This window comes from Lepisosteus oculatus, chromosome 5 (genome assembly GCF_040954835.1).
Source record: "Lepisosteus oculatus isolate fLepOcu1 chromosome 5, fLepOcu1.hap2, whole genome shotgun sequence".
Lineage (NCBI taxonomy): Eukaryota > Metazoa > Chordata > Actinopteri > Semionotiformes > Lepisosteidae > Lepisosteus > Lepisosteus oculatus.
In genome coordinates, this window is record NC_090700.1 from 48,616,028 (window position 1) to 48,623,381 (window position 7,354).

The following is a 7,354-nucleotide window of genomic DNA, read 5'->3' on the forward strand; positions in this document are numbered from 1 at the left end:
GATTAATGTACCAGGGAAAAAAGTTTGAATTTCCGACCAGTTATCTTTTTTCCACCATAGTCCCATGGTCTTTGTTATGGGCAAGGTTAATACAGTATGAAAAGCAAGGTTAAGGCAACAAAGCTAGTTTTCTGCTACTGTTTGTCATTGCATCAGAAATAAGTGTTTAATTGAACTGGTGATCACGTGGACTAACATGTGAAAAGATCCTAGAATAAAGATGTTTAATTTGGGTCATGCAATGTCCCACAATAGAAGCATTATTGTTCAACTTTTCTTAAAAACATAAAACTTTTAAATGGCTTTCGATATTTGTTAGTCTCTTGTCTGAACGTAATGGTGCATCTTATGGAAGTAAACCTGTAGCGAATCCCTAGGGTATCATAGCTATAAATCGTTAAAATTCGATTTGTTTTTGTTCAAAATCAAACTGTTGCAGAAAATCAATACATTTGAACCTTTTTTAATGAATCACCGATAAAAGTTAATATGCTTAATCAGCATTTATTTATTAAAGTAATTCTAAAGATAAATAGACATTATTAGACATTATTAGCAACATCCCCTGGATTTAACGAAGGTTATTTTATCAATATTTTCCATGCATTTTATATGCTTGAACAGTGCACATATATAGGTTGTAAACTGCGTTCTGTATAAACCTGTTAAAATTTCATTATAACTGTACAGCAGTACGTTTTGTCCCAGTAAATCTCTGATTTACGTTTAATTCTGAGTAACCTTTCCGGGATCAGTGAGGTATAAAAGAATTTAATGAAACAGAGCTACATTTATGAAGAGAACATTCATATTCATTAGCAGCCCACATTAACACATCACACCGCTGACAGCTTGGTAATGCATGTTTTATGATGGCAGTTAATGGTACACTAACAACACTGGGTAGCTATAAAACTGCGATATCATGCAGCAGAATGGAAGCCACAAAAGCACAGTGCTGGTTATTGATTCCCCCCTGTGTCCTATTGATCTCTGATGTTTTCATCTCACAAAGGGCTGCTAATCTCGCTTGTATCTGTGAGACTCTGACAATGCAGCTCAATTCCTCTGGCATCAATAGCGGTGGAGCTGTATAACATTAAATTTCGATCATTTTATTTCACCCACCATGAATAAGCTAAGTGCTTTCTGGCCCTGAAAGAAACAGTTGCCTTCCTGTTAATTCTGTTTTTTTTTCAGTCTGCATGCATGCATGATATTTCAGGAGGAAGCACACTTTTGCGACTGAGCAGCAACATGCTCGTATGGAAACCTCCAGGTTTATTCAGAGCTTTGTGGGGGGACAGCAGTGCTGCCTTGGTGGGTGAGGGAGGAGTTTTGGATATGGTCAGGTTGGCTTCTTTATGCTGAGAGAATACAGCTCAGGAGCTCACTCAGATGTGGAGCTGGGGCCCAACTGGGACTTTCCTAGGTAAGGCTGAGCACTACATGGGGACCCCTTCCCTATCGGCCTGCATAGTCACAGCTGGAGGTGCTCATGGTCTGCTTTTAACAGGACCTTTTAATACAGGTGGCTACTGAATAAAAATAACCAGGAAGAAGAATGCAGTGTTACATGCCCTGAAGCTAACAGCGTTGAGTTTGGAGCCTGATAATTGAGCATTTTTACCGTAAACAATGATAGACTGGCTTGGGAATTGCCTAACAATGCCTCATTACTAGTGTACAGTTTTTTTTTTTGGTGATAACGCATTTCATCAAGGAAAAGAAAAAAAAACACAAAAGAAAGAAAGAAAACACTTATTAATTTGCGAGAAATGGAATTAGCGGAAGCGCCGCGTTGGGAATTCTAATTTTACACTGCACCCATGTGCCTCCTGCTCTGATTGTAAATGGAGATTTGTCACACTCCACTTGGCCTGCTCCCCGGAAAGCTGCCGCTGATGAGCTGCCGGGTCCCACAGGAGGCCCTTACCGCCGTTTTGATGTGAAAGACAAAAAGAGTCATCAGTGGCGGCCGTGAGCGAGAGCGATATTTCACGGCTGACACCGGGGAACGCAGAGAGTTTGACGCGGGGGGGAAGGGGCAGATTGCCAGGCTGAATGCTTTTCCTCTCCAGGATGCCTCCAAGGGATGTCGGCCATCAGCACCGCGGACAGTGTTGGCTGGGGGGGCGGCGGTGACGTCCCCAGCGCCAGCGCGGTCTTGTCCTTCGAGGCAGAGTGGAAACACTGTATCGGCTCCTCGGACACGTGTGCTTTTTCACCAGCGCCGGCCGGACGTTACCCTCCGTGACATTTTGAAAAAAAACAAAAACAAACAAAAACAAGGAAGAGGTGTCGGTGGAAAATAAAAAAAAAAACACAGGAAAGTGCTAGTAAGCAAAGAAAGAAAATAGGCTCGGCAAAAGAAAATGATCAAATAAAGCCACATAATAAATGGTTCTCTGTAGACTTGGGTTGTTAATATGTATTTTGTCTGTATACAACATGGTAGGCCATAATTAGGCCTGTGCTTCCTTTTAGAGACAGGATTCAGTGTGTGATGTCAGCACAGGACTGGTGTTTCCTGTGGGTGTCGAGACAGGTCTTCAGCACCCCGAGAGGCTCCCTGTCTCCACCCTGACCTCCTTGGAAGAACCCTGCCCACATGCACGCCAACAGAGAGAACGCAAACTGCCCCTCTTCAAAACTTCCTGCCTGGTAAGCGCGCCGCGGCAGGCTCCGATTGATCTGTTATCGGAAAGGATGCTGTCAGCCAGGCAGCCCACTCGCTGCTAAATCAAGAAGCCCTGCCAGAGCGTGGGCGCGCAGAACACAGCTGGCTCTGAGAGTTGTGGGGGTGCCCAGGGAGGACGGGGTGCAAACACATGGACTCCGGCCCACCAAGAGGTCGGATGCCCAGTCTTGAATTTGCCTTTTGCTGAAAGAGAAACCTGAATGTTTTCTGCAGTCAGCAGGGAGATGGAAAATGGAATTTCCTCACCTGACCGAGGTCACTTACCGGAATTACGTGCGTACATTTTTTTCTTGTAAAAGGCTGACATGAGCATTTTTAACATGTAGTACTCTACATTCTGTTTAATATGGGAGTTTCTTTAAATTCATATCACAGTGCCTGGTGTCAGCGTTGTTCGAAGGTATTAGAGCACTTTATTGTGAATAAAGACGTGAGTTTCACTTTCAGCAACGTATTGACGATGTGATTGAGTGGCTGCAGACATAGATGGCTGTGCAACGTGAGAGTGTAAATGACTTGTTACCGTGGCAACGCCAGCCGTATATCATATTGATCACGGTTCATTTCAGCTCTGATTGACTACGCTTTACTGGTCTTTTACTGCAGTATTCCACGGCAAATGGTTACTCACTTTTTTTTTGCTTAAGATGCTTTCTGCATTTCAGCATGACTGGTGTGTAAATAACTGTCGATGAACTCAATTCCATTTAAAACCAACATGATACTGTGTTTAATCCTGTTTTGTTCAGATTATAATGTTGTTACTGGTGACTGGAAGCAGGAGGCTGTTCTGTAGGCCATCCTACTCCATGTCTGCATCTTACAAACCTTAATTGATCACAGGCTACAGGCTCATCTTCCTCTTTTGTTTTCTTATTGAGAGAGTGATACAAGTTTAATTCACTCAGTCTTGGCGATAGGGATCCTGATCTTTCTCACAGCGGGCTGACAGCAGTACTTCAAGGAATTAAAAGGATTAACGGGTTACAGAGCACAGTGATAGCCTCAGGGATGATGAGGGATTACAGAGTAACAGAGATTATCCTGGAACTGGAGCTGAAGCAGACAGATGTGGCATCCGAAGCAAAAAACAGAGTGGAGACCCCTGAAGATACCCTCCAGGCCTCGGCCCCCACTACAGCCATCTTCCTGCAATAATCCACCCCCATCCAAACAAACAAATCTGTTCCCTGGCTCTAATTTGCAACGATTTCATTGTAATACAGGCAAACTGCTGAGAGCTATGATGCTATTTTAACATCCCTCTCATGTGTTTGAAAGCATGTTTGGAGATGCGATCAAAGCATGACGTAATCATGTATGATTTCACCCGTAGTCCCCAGAATGATATAAATAAAACTAGGGAGTCTCCAGGTTTTTCAGATGAAGAGATCCTTAGATCTCAGGTCTGACAAACAAGGTCAACAACCATGTCTTCTTAGTTCTGTCATTGCAGTATTTAAACCTGCCTGTGTACACAACTGGTACACCAGCTAATGCCCCCTGCAAGAGAGGTTCTTCATTTGATGAGTGAGAGAGGACAGGTGGGTTCTGCAACATCTGCACGTCAGACCCCAACAAGGCCAATCAGCCATTGAGAGTCAGGCGTGCACCAAGCCAGAACACGAAAGCTACCAAAACTGAATGATGAGCAACGCTTAGCAATGCTGTCAGATTCTGTCATGTTTAGATGTTACATTGCTGAGATGGAGATCTGCAATCAATTCACAATCAGCGTCGTTTTCTCTGGGCTGTATCTAAAGTTGTACAACCATAACAAAGCACTACCCTTAATGTGAAAGAAAAATAAAGAGTTTGAGGAATTAGAGGCTCACAGGAGCTTGTCGATCCTCCTCTGCCCAGTGACACTCGACGTAGCTCCTGTTCTTGTCTGGGTGTAGCTCTTCCCTTGGGTGGCCCTGACGTTCATGGGTCCGGGCGTATGTGTGTGGGATTGAAGGAGGGCATCAGCATTTGCTGCTGGATCTGGCTGCTGCATGATGACCCAACCATACCCTCTGATCAACAGCCAGCTCCAAATTGGCAGGCACAGATCCCTTCTGGTGCTGACAAGATGACCCAGCTTTCGTGTTCCTGAGCATCACTGAGCTTTAGCCTTTCAGTGACAGTACTTTGAATCACAGGCTGGCAAGCTCAGCTATGAAGGGTGTGCCATATGACCCTTTGATGTCATTGGTCAGTTTCCTCCATCCGATAAGACCCTCTGAATTCAAGGCAGCCACTTTAAATGCAGGTTGAATACATGACTGGGCAGTGCTTTGAATTTTTTATGTAATTGGTAGTTATAGAGCTTCAACATGAAACAGTTCTCTATATTTTTTCTTCCTTCTTTAGACTTTAAAAGTTAATAACCAACAAATATATATCTGTAGTAAATGCTAATTGTCTATTCTTCAGAACAAAATAATGGCGATTTTAAATATACAGTATATTAATTTAATAGTGTGTGTGTTATGTTCTCTTTTCTATACATTGAGCAAGCTTGGAAAACGGAACTAAACAACAAAAGTGCCATAGTGCAAGCCCTTCTTCAAAGTCGTTAGTAGCACAGCAGGTTTCTAAGCAGCTAACCGAACTTGTTCATCCCTGACAGTTGGAGGAGGTGAGACACAAAGGTACAAAATGCACATTCGGTACTGCACACTGCTAAGTGACTAAAAAAGGAACCAGAAAAACAAACAGGAGATAAATTCCTGTTATCACTCACAGTTGAGACAGAGCCACGTGACTTGTTTCAATGCCTTTTTTAAGCGTGCCAGTGTTATCTCACAATTACAGTTGTGGGCTGAACAGTAGGAATATATGCTGACTCGGAAAGTGAGCTGCCGCATCTCGAGAAACCCCACAAACCAAAACCACAAGCAGCTCCTGCAGCAGCTCAGCCTCCGCGCCTCAAACTGCTTAAAGATGTGTGTTTTTTTTTACTTCAAACACTAACAAGCTGGAATAACATTTCCCTCGGTGTCTTTTTCTTGACATCTCGCAACTGCTTGCAAGCTGATGCAAATCAGGAAGCCAAGATTTCGAAATGATAGCACTTTAATAGATCCTGGCTGCCTTGTCTGGAAACGGAGTGGTGGTGTCGCTTGCAACTGTGGCTTTTTTACATGTGCAGGATGTAAATAGCTCACCTAGCTGTTTTTGAAGAGCATGTGTTGTCAGTTTATACAAATGTGTGAGACTGCACTACATAAGGGCTGCTAGTTTTTTTTCTTCTTTTTTTCCTGCCTGCAAAGACGGCTTAATGCTAGGTAATAAAACTTCCTCCTGCCCCCCCCCCCCTTCTCCCCCCACCTCTGAACCCCCTCGCAAACTTTCACACACATTACCCGATGGGGCTGGATGTTGTCATAGCGACTCGGCAAATATCATCGCAACGGAATATTCTGTCTCCTTCTCCTCCTTCCTCGCAAATGTCAGCCATTCAGAACTGTATCATCTGACAACGCCAATGCGAAAGCGCGTGTTCACAGAATATATATTTTTTTCCCTGTTCAAGTGCTGGAATTGTGCACAGAGCTGACAAAATCTGCTTCCAATGTGCAAGAGCACAAAATGCAAATGAAAAAGGCCTGAAAACCATCTGGATCTAAACTACCAGTACACACTCAGTAGGTGAACAGAGGAAAAATGCCTCGTACCATATCCGAAGTGCACGCCGGTTCTCTTCTGACGTATATCTGAGAAGAAATCGCAACCGAAGGATTCTCAGAGCTCTGCCACATTAAAATGAGCAGCCTCTGTGGCTGGGATTGCTCTTATTCCTATTTGTGCTATTTGCCAATGGTGCAAATATCAGCCGTCCTCATGACTGTCTGAAACAGCCACTCAACAGTACACTATAAACTACAATGAACTATATAGACGTTTCAAGACTTTATATTTTCTTTGTTTCTTTACTCTGTCTTGTAGACCCAGGAAAATGGTGTCTGTGTCTTCTGAGGTGAGCAGGAGAGGAAAGTCCAGGCTCCCTTCCACAGGGCCTCTCGCTGCTCACTGGTGTGTGTTAGTGTCCTTATCTGTCATGCCTCAGGCCTGCTATCTGCTGCGTGGCTCTTCAAGTGTCAAGGTATTTGCTAAACAGGAAGCTTGAGTTGCTGTACAAGTAGTGAGTTCCTTATCTTGCTATCTGAAGTGTGTGGAACCATATGTGTGTCTCTAGGACTTTTGTACTTATTTATAGAAGCCATCTTTTACAGAGAGAGGAGTTAGCACCCAGCACACCGCACTTACGTTATAATCGGAGTGTGTGGTGCGTGCATGTTGACAGCAAAGTGTTGAACCAGCAGTCTGCAGCCGCGGTAGCCCTCTCTCTCTTTCTGTCGGGCCGGGAACATGAGAACCTCTTCAGCGCTCTGCACAATGTGGTGGGGAGCTGCGAACCGCATGGAAGGTCACATGGCCACAGCCAGCGCGATATCTCTGAATGGAACTGGCGCTTCCTGCCTGAGACGGGCTGTGGGTGGCTCGCTCGCTGTCACCACAGCTTCGCCCCGGGAGGCGTGGGGACTGGAGGTGGGGGAGGGCACAGCGCCCTGCGCGGCCAGGAGCTGTGTTCACACGCCACTGAAGGCGGCCTGCGCCACGCAGCCCTGCGAGAAAGAGAGACGGGGCCCAGGCTACCGAGCAGAA

General features: G+C 44.8%; 1 long non-coding RNA gene across 1 annotated transcript; it reads right to left on the reverse strand.

Moving 5' to 3' along the window:
• Positions 1-484: 484 nt before the first annotated feature.
• On the reverse strand, positions 485-7,153 carry LOC138239233 (uncharacterized). The gene is made up of 2 exons (XR_011189711.1): positions 6,364-7,153; positions 485-3,658 (listed from the first exon to the last, which is right to left on the reverse strand). It is a non-coding gene; the product is annotated as an uncharacterized lncRNA (long non-coding RNA).
• Between the last annotated feature and the right edge of the window lie 201 nt (positions 7,154-7,354).